The 19,520-nt window shown below is 41.4% G+C and overlaps 1 pseudogene; it reads right to left on the bottom strand.

The window, feature by feature from the left end:
• Positions 1-6,444: 6,444 nt before the first annotated feature.
• Positions 6,445-19,520, bottom strand: part of LOC104815208 — a 19,244-nt pseudogene continuing 6,168 nt past the window's right edge.

The raw sequence follows: 19,520 nt of genomic DNA, 5'->3' as shown, positions 1-19,520 counted from the left end.
CGGGACAGTCCGTTCTGGACTGTCGGGTCTGGACCTGGCGGACCGTCCGTTCCGGACTTCTGGTCCGTCCGTTCTAGACCCTTCTGTCTTGGTTTTTTCGTCGTTTTCTCGTGCGTTTTGTCTTCCCTGTGTGTGTGACCCTGTAGACTCATTCGATATAGCAGTATAACCCGAAATCTCTATTCCGGATATACAAGTCATAGGCGATCTCTAGCAAGACACTATGACTACCTATCTCGAATAGAGTTTGTTCGTGATCATACGAACGCCAGTGATGATTCCGGTTGATGATCCTTTTGTATCGCGATATCATATGTCGGACATAAGGCATGAACAAGCCACCTTATCGGATTCGACTGCTTTCTCGTTCACTGAGTTTGACTGTCTGAAATAGACGACGTTCGTCTATAGTGCGGCCACACATTTCTACAGTCTCGCTCACACGAGGGGCCCAGCGATATCTCTCTCTTTTACGAGAGGTACAAATCCCGTCTTGACTATCTACAATCCAACACATGATTCGTTTCGTACCTGATACACGCCTTTATAGTCCTCCTGTTACGCAGGACGTTTGACATATTCAAAGCACGCAACTCCTCATGTTGGATTCTGTAGATATCTCAGGTCTTAGGATCCAATCATGGAACCGCCATATGAGATTCAAGTCATGACGAATACCTATGACTGTGATCGTATCCAATACCCATGATCATCTATATGATCATCAATCACACATCATACTAGTTTTATTATGTCATCATTCCCATAATGACACAAGACTAGGGAGTTTGGTATCATTCATAATGGTACATGGATTTCATAACACATCTAGTATACAAGAACATGCAATGAATCAAATACTCTCATAAAACCGTAGAAAGTATCAATACATCAAATGTATCTGAATAAAGCTCATAACAGTACATCATAGAGCATTAAACCAACAATATCTAACCTGGGTTTGGTCGATCCTACTCTTTGGCATACCTAAGGACAACAATATACCCCACAACTTAGAATCGCAAGCATCAAAGAGAGAGTTCGCTATTCACCTATCATCGACAATCTACTCGAACACAGAGGTCTAGGTCCACATCGCTAAGCAGTTTCTAAGCAGCTATCACCATCATCTCATCATCGATCAATTCTCAACTCAAAACGGCTTATGACATGCATATGCTACTATATGATCTAGACCTATATATAACAAATGCAATGCAAGACTAGGTGATGTCTATATGTACTAAGGTGTGCAAGTGATGCATAAAATGCAAGAAATGCAAGTATAGAATGCATCTATAGTGAGAGAAAAATGAAAATCTTTTTTGTGTTTTTCATATGCAATTGAATGTATGAATGCATTCTAAAAAGGGATGAAAGCGATGTTAGGTGCTCACCCCCAATACTTGAACGAGACACCGTCTGCGGTGGTACTCAAATCCGAAAGGGTGGAATATGTGGAATGTGAAAGAACTTGATCTAAGTGGAGGAGGGTGAAATAGATGTATAACCTTAGTGTCCATGGTTCAAAGATGCCTCTTTACATTCCAGTTTTGATGGATTCCACATTGTGTGTTGTCTTGTTCCATGTCGAGATTCAACCTTAGATGAGAGCTCAAAACAAAGAAAGATCAAGTGAATCTGATAACAGTCAATTACGTAAGACAACATAGCAAAATAACAACGTGAGTCATGAGTCCCGAAAATGCATAGAGATGAAAAGAAATAAAAGGAAAGGATGGTCCTAATTGATTCTAAAATGATATGCAAATGCAAAAAGGATACTAAAAGGATATATAGAAGTTCGGGGTGCCTCCCGAGAACGCTTGTTTCAGGTCCCAAGCTTGACCATGGCTGCCCCTATTCCTCGATCGGATCGGAGAGGTGCAATGTCCCTCTCCCTATGTCTCGCTCTCCGGGGTTGTAGACCTTCAACCTTTGAGCATTGACCTTAAACGTTATCCCTCCATGACTGTATAACTCAACCGCTCCATGGGAATAGACCTTGATTGTGAAAGGTCCCGACCAACGCGATCTTAGCTTTCCCGGAAAGAGCTTGAATCTAGAACTGAAGAGGACCACTTGGTCGCCTTCTCTAAATACTCTTTGCAACACATGGCGATCATGCCACCTCTTCGTCCTCTCTTTGTAGATTCAGGCATTTTCATATGCATCCATCCGAATCTCATCAAGCTCATGAAGCTCTAACATCCGCTTCTCCGTGGCTGATTTCCAATCAAAATTCAACTTCTTGATTGCCCAAAGAGCTTTGTACTCAAGCTCAAATGGAAGGTGGCAAGCCTTTCCATAGACAAGTTGGAAGGAAGACATACCAATGGGTGTCTTGAAAGCCGTCCTATATGCCCATAGAGCATCATCAGGCTTCATCGCCCAATCTTTCCTTAACCTTGACACCGTTTTTTCAAGTATCGTCTTGATCTCCGTATTTGAGATCTCAACTTGTCCGCTCGTTTGAGGATGATACGGGATAGCCACTTTATGCCTCACACCATACTTCTTCAAAAGCGCTTCGATGGTGCGGTTTATGAAGTGAGATCCTCCATCGCTAATCACGACCCTTGATACCCCAAACCTCGAAAAAATTACTCTCTTGAACATCTTTGTCACCACCTTCGAGTCATTAGTGGGACTTGCCATCGCCTCTACCCACTTGGTGATATAGTCCACCGCCACTAGAATGTACTGATTCCCATAGGAAGATGAGAATGGTCCCATGAAGTTGATACCCCAAACATCGAATGGCTCAACTTCCAAGATGTGGCGCTGATACGTGTGTATCGAGTCTAGAATTTATAACCCGATTCACAACTCACCGCAAGGATACGGATCGTCGTAACACGGGGTCGAACGCAAGGACCGGTAGCTAAGTCTAAATCCTAATCGAAACCAAATCAAGCAAGGAAGTGGAAGTGATGGTGGAAATATGTGAAATCAATGGAAAATAAAATAAGAATGCAAATAAAAACGAATGTAACTATCAAGCAACGATGACTACGGGCGTCGGGATCGTATTCGCGTATTTGGGTATATGCTAAGCATGCGAGGATAGCGATTATGACTTGTGTTCGGGAATCATCAAGCAACAAAGATAGAGAATTCACCTCTCGGTCTACTAACTCACTACCTACAGAGTAACTCGTCAATCTCTCGATCTATTCAAGTTAACCCTAGATGCATGAAGAACGCTATCATCAATCCTAGATCGATTAAACCATATATCTTTGTGAATAATACGATCTATCCTATTGATTTTGATCTGAAACCAACTCATATCTCTATGTAATTTAGAATCTAAGATAATTGACCAAGGGGCTAGCAAACATCAATCCAATAAAAGTGCAAATCAATAGAACCGAAACAAATCAAAACCGAAATCCAAGTTAGGGTTCAAACATACCCAAAACACATACGAATCCCTAACCCATAGTCGTGGATCTACTCACGGTTCATGGAAAACAGTAAAAAGAACAGAGAAAAAGAGATAAAAGAGAGGAGAGAAAAGCTCATGTAGATGTGTAGTCTTCACGATCAAATCTTCCTTCTTCTTCCCGAAATCCCGTGAACTTCTATTCTTCTCTTCACCAAAAGCTCTCCAAAAATCTGTATCTAAGTGTTCTCTAAGGCTCTCCCCTGTACTAGGACGTGGCTAGGTGTTTTTTATAACCCTAGGGCGGATCCAGTTGGATCTGGCCCTACGCTGGCAGTTTTCTGGTCTTCACGAATTCGCTCATAACTTTCTACTCCGGTGTCGGATTTACGTGATTTCGGTGTCTACGTGAAGTTTAGGGTTTAGGTTTAGGGTTTAGGGTCTCTTGAAGTGCTCTTTCCAATGGTACAAGTCTCGCACGATTTGGACCTCTGTAGAGAAAGTTATTGATGTCGCAACATGAGTACCTCATCCGGACTTCTCCTTTAACGCTCCAAATAGCTCCTTTTCGAGTCCAATCATCTTCGAAACCTGTAACTCTGCAAAACTAAAGCACAACCGGGTTTTGTGTCCTAACACGCCTAGAATGCCTATGAATGCATGTGATTATCCTATAAAACCTAGACAAACTCTCATCAAAATATAGAGAAGAATAGGAGTTATCAGGCGCTGTGGCATCTCATGGTGGCGGGATATGTTCCTAGTCCTTTGGCAAGCATTGCAAGAAGAGACGTATTGGTTAACGTCCTTGAACATTGTCGGCCAATAAAACCCGGCTTAGAGAATCTTAGCCATGGTTTTCGATACTCCAAAGTGACCCCATAGTCCGAAGCGTGAGAGTGATAGATCACCTCTGGACTTCCTCCTCGGATATGCACCTTCGAAAGATGCCATCTTTACCTCTCTTGATGAGAAAAGGCTCTTACTAGAAATAATCCTTGGCATCTATGAAGAACCTCTTCTTCCCATTATAATCCAGCTCGTGAGGGATGTACCAGCTGGCAATGAAGTTAACATAATCTGCATACCATGAATCCCTTTCCTTGACTTGCATTGCCATCATGTGATCATCCCGTAGACAATCATTAATTGGAATCTTCTCATGGCATTCTATTTGGGAAAGATGGTCGACCACTCCATTCTCCGTGCCCTTCCTATCCCTAATCTCCAAGTCGAACTCTTGTAGAAAGAAAACCTATCTAATCAATCTCGGCTTGGCGTCTTTCTTGGATAATAAGTATCTCAGAGTAGCATGGTCGGTGTACACAATCACTTTCGAACCGACCAAGTAGGACCAAAATTTTTCAAAGGCGAGTAACTCCTTCTCGGTGGTGGAATAGTTAACTTGTGCATCATCCAAAGTCCGACTCGCATAATAAATGGCATGCAGCCTTTTGTCTTTCCTCTGGCCCAAAACCGCTCCAACGACAAAGTCACTAGCATCGCACATAAGCTCAAAGGGAGCTTCCCAATCCGGTGGTTGAATAATGGGCGGAGAAATCAGCGCCTTCTTTAATGTCTCAAAGGCAGTCTTACATGCATGAGTGAACTCGAAGGGCACATCTTTACCGAGCAGCTCCGTCAACGATCTTGATATCTTGGAGAAGTCTTTTATGAACCTTCTATAGAACCCGACATGTCACAAGAAACTCCGGATTCCCTTAACATTCCGTGGAGGTGTTAACTTCTCAGTTACCTCGATCTTAGCTCGATCAACTTCAATCCCGCTGCTCGAAATTTTGTGTCCCAACACTATGCCTTCTTGGACCATAAAATGACACTTCTCCCAATTAAGCACAAGGTTTGCCTCAATGCACCTATCTAACACTCGACACAAATTCATCAGACACGTAGGAAAGAAAGGTCCATGGGCAAAAAAATCATCCATGAACACCTCCATAACATCCTCAATACGATCGGAAAATATCGCAGTCATGCATCTTTGAAACGTCATCGGTGCATTACACAAACCGAAGGGCATCCTACGATTTGCAAATGTATCATAGGAGCATATGAAGGTGGTCTTTTCCTGGTCACTAGGGTGAATGGGTATTTGGAAGAACTGTGAGCAACCATCTAAAAAGCAGAAGTATGAATGCAATGCTAATCTCTCGAGCATCTGATCAATGAAGGGCAATGGAAAATGATCCTTACGGGTACTAGATTTTAATTTCCTATAGTCAATGCACATTCTCCAACTCGTAACCGTCCCAGTGGGTATAAATTCATTATGCTCGTTTTCCACTACTGTGTTACCCCCTTCTTTGGCACAACTTGCACAAGACTCACTACAAAAAAAACCCGAAATTCCGACCGGCAAATCCATTGGAAAAGGCCAAAAATATGTTGGAAATCGAAATTTCCAACGAAAAAACGTCATTAGAAAATCGATTCCATTGGAAATCTGTGGCAATTTCCAAACGGAATTCCAACACAACAATCCGTTGAAATATTTCAACGGATTTCCAATGGATGTTTCCGTGGTATAATTCCAACGGAATTCCAACGTCATATCCGTGGGAAAATTCCAACGGCATATCCATGGCAAAATTCCCTAACGGATTTCCAACGGCGTTAGCCATGGATATCCGTTGGAAATGTCGTTGGAATCATCGTCGGAATGTTACAACGGTATTTACAACGGCTATCCGTTGGAAAATTATAACGAATATCTGTTGGAATAATGCGTTGGACATTCGCAACGCTGTTTGTGACGGACATCCGTGGAATTTATAGGTGGTTCCAACGGATACCCGTTGGAAAAGGAAAAAAATTAATAAAGAAAATAAAAAAATATTTAAAAATAAAATAATAATTTATTTTATTTTTAAATATTTATTTTATTTTTTTTATTAATATTATATATATATATTATATATTCATTAATAAAAATTATATATTTAAAAATATATATAAATATAATATATAATAAACAAAATTAAAATTAAAATATTAAAATTAAAAAAAAATTGTTCAAATATTACAGAAAAGTAAAATTAATTGGCACTACGGGTTTCTTCGTCTTCACTGGTCCCGAAATTACGTGCCATCGTTTCTACTCCCGAACTCGGCGGCGTGTTGTGGAGTGGGCGATCACCTCGCATAAGCTCAACAATTTGTTCGAGGTTACTCACTTGTTGCCTCGTCGCCGCAAGCAGTTGTTCGAGTGTCTCGATCCGCTGTTGTTGTTCGAGATCACTCTGCATGCCGGGAGGAATTGCAGCACCGAAATCATCAAACAAATCTCTCTACAATCCTCCCAATCCATAGATACGGCCCTTATTTGGAGAGACTGACTGAAAAATGTATAAAATATTTAAAATAAATTTAAAATACTAAAATTTAATATTTATAAAAAAATTATTAAAATTTTTACCTCCACATAGCAACGATCTTGATCTGTTGCAGAGAGACCGGATGAAGAACCCGCTGAGTCGCCAACATTTTGCGAGAGTTGGATAAGTCTCTGAGTCACCGTGCTTATAACGCTTTCAACACGGGGATCGACTGATCCATCGGACTTTTTGTGTGTCCGAGCGACCAGCTCTATAATTGACGGCGTTTTCCCCATTTCTTTCTCCTAATATATATTATAATAAAATTATTAACGCAATAAAAATTCAAATTAAAAAAATAAATTAAAAAATAAGTTTTAAATAATACCATCTCTTTTTGCCGCTTCTTGAATGATTTAGCACCGGAGATATGACGATGAGGACCATCACCCTCGATTTTTTGGGCCAGACGACTTTGTTTCGCCTTGGAACTCTTATTCTTGAAATGTTTCGAATTCTAATGCATAACAAGCTGTTCGTACAAGTCATTTGTTGTCCACTCCGGTGGCAGTCCAGACAGCTGATGACGGCGTTTGGCATTGTTCATCATTTGTTTCAACCGCTACATGCCAAGCTGGTTGAACTCTTTGTAAACTTTATCGGTGTACTTTTTTTTCCACCGAAAAGATTACTTTATACAAGAAAATTAGAGTTAATAATAAATTTTTCTATTTAACTGAATTTTAAAAAAAAAACTTACGATGAATAATGCCACCAAGAACGTTTCAAATAGTTCGGTACCACCGTCCAACAGTAGTAGAGTTGAAGAAAATTAGACGTTATTATTGCCGTAAATTTTTTCCTCAACTCTTAATCGTTAACCCCAAACCTAATAATTACATTTTGTTATTAATATTAGTTAATAATATAATTAAAATAATTTTTTAAATTAATTAATTTAAAAAATTACCATAACGCCCCGTCAAGTTCGGGATCAATCAGAGGGACCTCGCGAGTATCAAAAGAGTTTAAAATCTCCTCTACCTCCTCCAGAGTTATTTCAATTTCTGGAAATAGCGGCGGTGCGTCCGGCAGATCCGAAAGATGAGAAGGTGGTGGCGGCGACGATGGCGGTGGCGATGCTCCAGAAGAACCCGCCAACAATCCAGCGGATCCGGAAAATCGCCTACGAAACTGAAAAAAAAAACAATAGTAAGTAATGTTTAAAATAAAACATAAACAAATATTCAATTTAAAAAATAAAAAACGTATAACCATTTTTTGTGTTTTATTTTTATTTTTTTGCTATTTTTTAAGTGTCTTTTTTTGCCGAGTTTGAGTGGGGAGAAAAAGTGGGCGCGCTCGGATTATATAATCGAAATTTCCAACGGATTTCCAACGGGTGTCCGTTGGAATTCTGTGCACGCATTTAATTTCCTCTGACATTTTCCAACGAATGTCCGTTAGAATATTGATTTTCAACGGGCATCCGTTGGAAAATGCCTGGATTGTCGCGATAGATACCAGGTGCGTCGAACGGATTTAATGTTTCAGTAATTTCAACCGATGTCCGTTGGAAATCAATAGTTTAACGGGCATCCGTTGGAAAATGCATGGATCGCCAGGTGCGTGGAACGGATTTAATGTTTCACCAATTACAACAGACGTCTGTTGGAAATTTCCAATGGACATCCGTTGGAATACTGGTAACCATTCGATTTCCGCAATTAAATTCCAACGAATGTCTGTTGGAATTTAACAAAAAAAATTTAAAAAAATAAAATGTATCAAAATACAAAGAAAATTCTTCAAAATACAAATAAATATGAAAACAATAAAAAGAAACAAGTCTACATAGAATCTTCATCACTTTCATCATCCGGAGTTGTTTCACGGTCCGAAACGAATTCGTCGATATCGTCTTGTACGTTTGACGAATCATCAAGTAACTCGTCTATGTCAGGAAGTGCAAGTGTATATCGTAATCATCTAAGAGTTGCTCTTGCATTGGCTCATCGAGATCTTGTGTTGTCGACGTACCCACGATTAATCTTTGTGGGTTAATCTTCAAAACAGCCGACCATTGATCTTTCCGTCGTCGTTTCACCGATGTCGCAGAATGTTTCGGATATGGAATGAAACATACTTGGTCTGCCTGATCCGAAAGTATAAAAGGATCATACTTTGCATATGAACGTTTCGGATTTATGTCAACACCTCCCCATCGATTTTTCCGTGAGCCGCGTCCCGACGTTGTATCAAACCAATCACATCTGAATATGATTGTTTTCAACCCGACTAATCCTGGATACTGGAGTTGGAAAATCTGCCGAAGAACTCCAAAGAAATCAGGATCTTCAGATGACCCGTTTTTTATACAAACTCCGTAGTTGAACGTGGATTTATGTTTTCTATGATCGTAAGTGTGAAACGTGTATCCTCGGGTGAACATTATCGGCCAGCAAATGACTTTTCTCCCAGGTCCATGTGATAAATCTCTGATCCATGCCGGAATTCTATCACTGCATGACCAGATCTGCGCATAAAATCGATATGGATATATACTAAATTAATTACTTCGTCAAGATATTAATTATATGATGAACAATAAAAACACATACATATATATTGTATTTACATAGTCTCGAAGCCAAGATGCATAATGTTGTTCCTTCATTCCTTCAAGTCCCTTTACTTAGATTAGGATATGTTGCCAAGACATCCTTGTCAAAAAATCTTAAAAACATGTTATTAGAAAAAATTATATACATGTGTAATTAATTCATTAATGACATCATTTGAGATTCAAAATGTGTACCTTTCGTATGGCTTAAGTTCTTCACAGTTCAACAATATATATGTGGCGATGTGATTGTACTCTTATACAATTAACCAATATTCTTCAGACTTGCCGCCGAGTCGTCCACTAGGTTGAAAACTTTCGGGAATAAGTCCGAAACATGAATCATATTGGTAGAGATAACTTCTATCGTCTTCGTTGGTAGACCTCTTTTTTTTCGTCTGAATATGAGATTCAAAATAGAAAGAACTGAAGTAGGAGATTTCCTCTAACAGACACTGTTTGACGATAGATCCTTCCACTGCTGCTTTGTTTTTGCCTTCTTCTTGAGATGGAAAAAAAATCGCTCAGATGGATACATCCATCTAAACTGTACTGGACCACCGTATATCGCCTCATCTGGTAAATGAATAGGTAAATGTTCCATACATCAAAAAATGAAGGTGGAAATACCTTTTCCAAGGCGCAAAGTATCTCAGGGATGTTGCCTTTCAAAACTTCTAGGTTACTTCTTCTCAGAGATCTTGCACATATATCTCGGAAGAATGTGTTGATACCGCATAACGCTCTGTGGACACTGGGTTTCAATAGCTCCGCAAATGCAATGAGAATGAGTCTTTGCATGAATACATGACAATCATGACTCTTCATTCCCATAAGCTTTAATGAATCAGTATCAACGCATCGCGCCAATTTGGATGTATATCCATAAGGGAATTTAACCTCTTCTTTTAATCATTTAAACACAACCGTTTTACCTGGTCTTGTGAGTCTGAATATCGGCACTGGTACGTGACCATCACGTGTCAACTCCAACTCTTTTCTCTTGCATATATCTTTCAAGTCCTTCCTCGAGTTGATGTTGTCTTTACTTCTCCCTAGCACATTCAGAACGATGTTGATGATGTTATCAAAAAATTTTTTCTCTATATGCATAACATCCAGATTGTGTCGAAGCTTAGCAAACTCCAGTAAGGCAAATCCCAAAAAATACTACGCTTATACCAGTTATGCCAATCACCAAATCCTTTGCACTTCTTATGCCCAAAATTACCTCCACATTGCACAGAAGCTTGCAAATCATCCAAATATCCACTATTTCTTCGCTCGGAATAAATTTGTTCTCAAGTTTCCATAAAAGGTCCTTCCTCTGTAATGATTTTACCTTTGGTATGCCCAAAATTACCTCCACATTGCACAGAAGCTTGCAAATCATCCAAATATCCACTATTTCTTCGCTCGGAATAAATTTGTTCTCAAGTTTCCATAAAAGGTCCTTCCTCTGTAATGATTTTACCTTTGGTAAAAGCATACGATTTTGTCTGAATGGATGATTCCTTGGAAGAAATCTGCGATGACAGTCAAACCAGCACGACTTTCTCCCATGTCTCAATTGAAACGCTTCGGTTTCCTCCATGCAAAACGGACATGCAAGTCTTCTATGTGTGCTCCATCCCGATAACATTCCATACGCCGGAAAATCACTGATCGTCCAACCGCTCTAAGTCTAAAATTTTGTTTCACACTTACGTCGTAAGCAGGGACTCCAATGTCCCACAAACCCTTCAACTCCTTAATGAGCGGCTGTAAATACACATCAAAACTCTTCTTTGGATGTTCTAGGCCAGGAATCAACAATGTCAAAAACATAAATTCTTTTTTCATGCACATCTCAGGTGGTAAGTTGTATGGAGAAAGTATAATGGGCCATAATGAATATTGCATGCCAGACTGTTCGTACGGACTAAAGTCATCAGTGCACAAACAAAGATACACATTCCTAGGCTCAGCAGCAAATTGAGGAAATACCATGTGAAACCCTAAAACATATCATGCATGATCTTGTAGAAACGTTAGAACGCTTACCTCAATTGATCCGGGGCCTGTATCAATTGATGTGTTTGTCCGATCACGTAAGGCATGAAGAATACCTCACCCTCTACACGTATCCACACGGAGGAAAGTATTCCAACGTCTGGAACTTGTCTGTTAGGACTGAAGAACACGTTCTTCTTTGCGCAAGGGTTTCAGGGATCTAACTCTTAGGTTTTCAACTCTCAAAAACTCCCCAAAGGGTCTGAAAGTCGTGTCAAGAGGCTTGGGAGGCGTTCCTTAAAGTTAATCCCACATAAATCCCTAATTAGAGTGAGTTTAGGAAATCCCGACGTTTGGACCGATCGGTCCAGGCCTGGACCCATCGGTCTGGAGCTTTTACGTGTGGACCGATCGGTCCATGGTTCCGGACCGAGCAACATTTGCACATTACCTCTAGACCGACTGGTCCACGTGTCTGGACCGATCGGTCTGGGTTGGCTAGACCGGTCGGTCCAGACCTTCTGGACCGGTCGGTCTGGCCTCTGCTCCACCGGGATTTTCTCGTCTATTCTCGCGCATTCGTCTTTTCCTGTGTGTGTGACCCTATAGGCTCATCTGATATAGCAGTATAACCCGAAATCTCTTATTTCGGTTACACAAGTCATAGGCGGTCTCTAGCAAGACACTATGACTACCTATCTCGAATAGAGTTTTTTCGTGATCATACGAACGCCAGTGATGATTCCAGTTGATGATCCTTTTGTATCGCGATATCATACGTCGAACATAAGGCATGGACAAGCCACCTTATCTGATTCGACTGCTTTCTCGTTCACTGAGTTCGACTGTCTGAAATAGACGACGTTCATCTATAGTGCAGCCACACATTTCTACAGTCTCGCTCACACGAGGGGCCCAGCGATATCTCTCTCTTTTACGAGAGGTACAAATCCCGTACCTGATACACGCCTTTATAATCCTCCTGTTACGCAGGACGTTTGACGTATTCAAAGTACGCAACTCCTCATGTTGGATTCCGTAGATATCTCAGGTCTTAGGATCCAATCATGGAACCGTCATATGAGATTCAAGTCATGACGCAAGCCCATGTGACAATCTCATGCGGGTCAATCCAGTATTCCGTTCTCCAACGAATACCTATGATTGTGATCATATCCAATACCTATGATCATATCTATGATCATCAATCACACATCATACTATCGAAAAATCGTTTTGTTTCGACGTTTGGCTCCTCCTCTTGTGATGAGTTTTGATCAACCAATGCCCCAGAAAAAACATCTGTCACCATTTCAACATAGGTATTCGTAGGAGAACGGAATACTGGATTGACCCGCATGAGATTGTCACATGGACTAGCGTCATGACTTGAATCTCATATGGCGGTTCCATGATTGGATCCTAAGACCTGAGATATCTACGGAATCCAACATGAGGAGTTGCGTACTTTGAATACGTCAAACGTCCTGCGTAACAGGAGGATTATAAAGGCGTGTATCAGGTACGGGATTTGTACCTCTCGTAAAAGAGAGAGATATCGCTGGGCCCCTCGTGTGAGCGAGACTGTAGAAATGTGTGGCCGCACTATAGATGAATGTCATCTATTTCAGACAGTCGAACTCAATGAACGAGAAAGCAATCGAATCAGATAAGGTGGCTTGTCCATGCCTTATATTCGACATATGATATCGTGATACAAAAGGATCATCAACCGGAATCATCATTGGCGTTCCTAAGATCACGAACAAACTCTATTCGAGATAGGTAGTCATAGTGTCTTGCTAGAGACCGCCTATGACTTGTATATCCGGAATAGAGATTTCGGGTTATACTGCTATATCGGATGAGCCTACAGGGTCACACACACAGGAAAGGACAAATACGCGAGAAGAGACGAGAAAATCCCGGTGGAGCGGAGGTCAGACCGACCGGTCTAGAAGGTCTAGACCGATCGGTCCAGCCAACCCAGACCGATCGGTCCAGACACTTGGACCGGTCGGTCTGGAGATAACGTGTGACAGTCACACGGTGCGGAAAGTGTTCCAGACCGATCGGTCCGGACCTATGGACCGATCGGTCCAGACGTCGGGATTTCCTAAACTCGCTCTAATTAGGGTTTTAAGTGGGATAAACTTAGGGGAACGCCTCCTAATTCTCTTGGCACGATTTTCAGACTCTATTGAGAGGTTTTGAGAGTGAAAATCCTAAGAAAAAGATCCCTGAAACCCTTGCGCAAAGAAGAACGTGTTCTTCAGTCCTAGCAGACGAGTTCCAACCGTTGGAATCCTTTCCGCCGTGTGGATACGTGTAGAGGGCAAGGTATTCTTCCTGCCTACAGTGATCGGACGAACACATCAATTGATACAGGCCCCAGATCGATTGAGGTAAGCGTTCTAACGTTTCTACAAGATCGTGCATGATAGGTTTTAGGGTTTCATCAAAATTTTTGTTTTACATCCGCTGCGCAAACCCTAGAACTGATCTCTTAGGAATTAGATTCGCTCTCGAGATCCCAGGAAAACCCAACTATATCATACGTCGAACATAAGGCATGGACAAGCCACCTTATCTGATTCGACTGCTTTCTCGTTCACTGAGTTCGACTGTCTGAAATAGACGGCGTCGTCTATAGTGCGGCCACACATTTCTACAGTCTCGGTCACACGAGGGGCCCAGCGATATCTCTCTATTTTACGAGAGGTAAAAATCCCGTCTTGACTATCTACAATCCAGCACATGATTCGTTTCACCGGATACACGCCTTTATAATCCTTCTGTTACGCAGGACGTTTGACGTATCCAAAGTACGCAACTCCTCATGTTGGATTCCGTAGATATCTCAGGTCTTAGGATCCAATCATGGAGCCATCATATGAGATTCAAGTCATGACGCAAGTCCATGTGACAATCTCATGCGGGTCAATCCAGAATACCTATGATTGTGATCATATCTAATACCTATGATCATCTCTATGATCATCAATCACACATCATACTAGTCTTATTACATCATTATTCCCACAATGACATTCGACTAGGGAGTTTAGTATAGTTCATAACAATACATGGATTTCATAACATATTTGAGTATGCAAAACACGTAATGAATATCCATAAACTAATAGAAAGTTTCAATACATCAAATGTATCTAAATAAAGCTCGCATAACAGTACATCATAGAGCACTAAACCAACATTTTCTTCACCCCAATAGAGCATGCAACCATTTTTGCAAACATCAATCTTTTCATAAGGCATTCCCAAATTCTTCAACATAGCCTTCGTATCATAATACGATTCTGGAGCTTCGTTATTTTCAGGTAAATACTCACGCAACGTTTGACAAAATGAATCCATGCAACTTTCGGTGACATTGTAATCCGTTTTCATACTCATCAATCTTGATGCGAGAGATAAACGAGACTGACCTTCTTTACATCCTTCATAGATAGGATGATTTGCCATATGCAACATGTCGAAAAATCGTTTTGTTTTGACGTTTGGCTCCTCCTCTTGTGATGAGTTTTGATCAACCAATGCCCCAGGAAAAGCATCTGTCACCATTTCAACATAAGGATTTCTTATAACAGCTTCATCTACATCATACCTCTGCTCGGCCGACACATGTTGTCTCGTTATTGTGATTGTCCGAACATCTTCTCCATGAAAGCGCCAAATGTAATAATCTTCCACAAATCCCCTTCGAAATAGATGTTTACAAACATCTTCTTGACTGCGATATTTAAAATTGCGACAACTTGTACATGGACATAGCATTTTTCCACGTTCTTGGCACAACGGCTGCATGGAAGCAAAATTCATAAATTGTTCTAAACCGGTAATGAACTCTTGCATTACCTCTTTTGTAATCGGATCAACTCTTTCTTATATCCACTGCCGAGATGAACGAATATTCGGATTTGTTGAAGAAGCCATTTTTGGGAGAATTTTTGGTGTAAGGATAGTAGAAGAATGATTTAGAGAGTGGTTTGGGAGAAAAATGGTCGGATGGTTTAAATAGACAAACATTCCAACGGATATCCGTTGAATTTTCGTCGACCGTTAACAATTCCAACGGGAGCCCGTTGGAATAATTCGAACGTGATATAACGTTCGACTATTTCCAACAGACATCCGTTGGAATGTTTGACGCGTTTTATAACGTTTAGATTATTCCAACGGGAGCCCGTTGGAAATTGTCGAACGTTATTTCCAACGGATGCCCGTCGAAATTTGCGTGGGAAATGTCCAACGCTGATATCCGTTGATACGCCGTTGAAAATTTCCAACAGATTTCTAACGGACGTGTCCGTTACACATCCGTGGGAATTTCGTTAGAAATCCGTTGGAATATTTCCAACTATTCCAACGGATGAATCCGTTGGAAATATCCGTTGGAATTTTGCTTTTTTGTTTTGCAGTGACTAACCCATGCACTATCCAAAATCGGGTAACTGATACCCGCATCTATCAATTGAAGAACTTCCTTCTTCACTACCTCCTTCATGGTCGGGTTTAACCTACGTTGATGTTCGATGGAGGCCTTAGAGTCATCCTCTAGGTGAATACGGTGCATGCAAAAGGAAGGATAATGTCTCTAATATCATCCAAATTGTAACCCAAGGCTTGTCAACACCTAAGCAATGCAACTAATTCAGCTAGTTCCACATCAGTCAAAACATCACTAACAATAACGGGATAAGTCGAATTGGGACCGGGAAATTCATACCTAAGCCCTTGTGATAAGGGAATTAGTTCCACCTTAGGCGCGCTTTCTGGGTCCAATCTGCTTTTCCGCTCTTCTCCACATCGGGTTGCTCGACTTGTATGGAAGAAACTGGAACTTGATGGCTCGAATTTGGCGATAAATCTTCTTTGTTTCCCTCGTCTCCGAGCCATGGGAACTCTTGTGTAGAACAAGATAATGGGTCTGCTGCTCTGAATTTCCAACCCTAAAGTTCCAAGTCCAATCCAACATCTAAGGTTCGAGTGAAGCCACAAACCTCTTTCCAATCGCCATACAGACTCTCTTGTACTGCATTCAGGGCCATCTCTAAAGGGTCCGATTCTCTAAATTCTCCCCTTACCTCATCGACTAATGTGTCGATCAAGTCTAGGTAGAAGGATGTTGGTTTAGTGCTCTATGATGTACTGATTATGAGCTTTGTTCAGATACATTCGATGTATTGATACTTTCTATGTGGTTTTATGAGAGTATTTTATTCATTACATGTTCTTGCATGCTAGATCTGTTATGAAATCCATGTATCATTAGGAATGATACTAAACTCCCTAGTCTTGTGTCGTTATGGGAATAACGACATAATAAGACTAGTATGATGTGTGATTGATGATCACATAGATGATCATAAGTATTGGATACGATCACAATCATAGGTATTCGTTGGAGAACGGAATACTGGATTGACCCACATGAGATTGTCACATGGACTAGCGTCATGACTTGAATCTCATATGACGGTTCCATGATTGGATCCTAAGACCTGAGATATCTACGGAATCCAACATGAGGAGTTGCGTGCTTTGATTACGTCAAACGTCCTGCGTAACAGGAGGACTATAAAGGCGTATATCAGGTACGAAACGAATCATGTACTGGATTGTAGATAGTCAAGACGGGATTTGTACCTCTCGTAAAAGAGAGAGATATCGCTGGGCCCCTCGTGTGAGCGAGACTGTAGAAATGTGTGGCCGCACTATAGACGAACGTCGTCTATTTCAGACAGTCAAAACTCAGTTAACGAGAAAGCAGTCGAATCAGATAAGGTGGCTTGTCCATGCCTTATGTTCGACATATGATATCGCGATACAAAAGGATCATCAGCCGGAATCATCACTAGTGTTCGTAAGATCACGAACCAACTCTATTCGAGATAGGTAGTCATAGTGTCTTGCTAGAGACCGCCTATGACTTGTATACCCGAAATAGGGATTTCAGGTTATACTGCTATGTCGAATGAGCCTACAGGGTCACACACGCAGGGAAGGACAAAAACACGAGAGAAAACGACGGAAAACCGAGGCGGAAGGGTCCAGACCGGACGGACCGAAAGGTTCGGAACGGACGGTCCAGACCCTACGGTCCAGACGTGTGGTCCGTCCGTTCTGGAGACTGGAACGGACGTTCCACATTAGCACGCAGACCGTCCGTTCTACGTGGTGGAACGGACGGTCCACGTTTTAGGCAGACCGTCCGTTCTACACACTGGAACGGACGGTCCCAGTGCTTTTCTGGACCGTCCGTTCCGGGAATTCAGTTTTTCCGAAAATAAACCGAAATTAGGGTTAAATCACTATATAAGATAGAGATTAAAACCCTAATGAAGGAGAGACTTTTAGCAGCCGACTTTTGGCAGAAAAGAGAGGGTTTTTGGAGATCCAAAAACGAGTTCTAAGTCTCGGGATTTCTCGGTGCACAAATCGAATAGAGATTCGAGTCCTAGCAGACAAGTTCCAATCGTTGGAATCCATCCCGAGGTGTGGATACGTGTAGAGGGCGAGGTAATCTTCCTGCCTTTCGTGATCAGAACGATTCATCGATAGAGACAGGCCCCGGATCGATTGAGGTAAGCGTTCTAACGTTTCTACGATTTCAATAGCAGCATGGTTCTAGGGTTCTATAAATTTTTGTTTTACATCCGCTGCGCAAACCCTAGAATCGATCTCTTAGGAATAGGATTCGCTCATGAGATCCCAGGAAACCCAACACATACAGCGGTTCGTTCTTGGATCCTCAGACCTGAGATGTCTAGAGTATCTGATATGAGTCTGATCGGGGTTGAGAACGCGGGGAAACGTGATCTGATCACGGAGAACGAGGGTCCACGGGGGACGGACTGATTGGCACAGAACGGAAGGTTGGACCGTCCGTTCTGCCATGCAGAACGTCCGTTCTACTGGGCAGAACATCCGTTCTGACTTTTGCAGTCGAGACCGAACGTTCTGCCAGTCTGGAACGTCCGTTCTACCTCCAGAACGGACGGTCCGAAGTCCATATTCCGAAAATTTGCGTTTTCGAGGTCCGATTACGCAATCGTTGCATAATCTGATCAATTGTAACTCAAATAGACATGATTCATTCTTATGTATGGTCCATAGTGAATGAATACATGTAACTTAATCAAGATATAGTATATGCTTGATTGAGTGGGAGCTCCGAGATTGGGATTATATAATCGAATGGATAGTCTATTCGGATTATGAACAATCGTTGCACAGAAACCGATTAGATCTAGAAGCTCTATAAGTAAAGCACTTGTCAAGGCCTCGATCGTACGTGTCATGGGCCATGCCAAAGCTGGGTGTGCCGTATTATCTTGGTGAGGCAAGATGGAGAAATGGTGGTTCTCATAGCTTGAAAGTAGATGCTTGATCTAGGTGCGGTTTCGAAAATCCCTTATTCATGTAATGCTAAGTGTGTACCTCCCATTACTAGAGCGCTTGTCAAGGCATCGATCGTCCGTAACACGGGTCATACCAAAGCTGAGCGTGCCGGATTATCTTTGTGAGGCAGGGTAGCAAATCGTGGTTCCTACAGCTTGAATATGGTTTATCTTGGGTTAAGTTGTCAAGTTTGACTTGAGACTTAATGGTACAGATGAGACCAGTATGCAATGATATTTGATATCATAGTCTCATAAAGGATCTAAGAGTCATATTAGATATGATTGACATTAGATGCCTACCTAAATAGCATAAGGATAGGTGTAACAACTTGTTATTATGTGAAATACGGATCTTAGTCCCATAATGGAAATTTATTGTAGGGTTAATTTTCTTTATGGGAATATAGCTCATCTTTGCATCTGTGTTGTCATTGTTTGATGATGGACTAGCTGGTAGTGGATCATAGATAGATTGACACTGATTGATGATGGACTAGCTGGTAGTAGATCATTGATAGAATCTGCATGTAGATGTGTTTTCGTTCTGTTTTGTCTTTTTCTGTAGGACATAGCGTTAACCGGTATTGTACCGAAGTTGACGATGCGATCTATCCTTATGAAGGATAAGACTCTAACCATGGCTTCTAGATCGATCATTGATGCTTATCGGAAGCATGTGGATGATGATCCGGACAAGTCTAGCTTAACATTTGGAAACATGACCTCGGAATTGCGTAAGCAATTAGAGGACATGG

This window comes from Tarenaya hassleriana, unplaced genomic scaffold (genome assembly GCF_000463585.1).
Source record: "Tarenaya hassleriana unplaced genomic scaffold, ASM46358v1 Cleome229, whole genome shotgun sequence".
NCBI lineage: Eukaryota > Viridiplantae > Streptophyta > Magnoliopsida > Brassicales > Cleomaceae > Tarenaya > Tarenaya hassleriana.
Note: the sequence above shows the minus strand (reverse complement) of the source record. Positions and strands in the feature narration are given on the sequence as shown.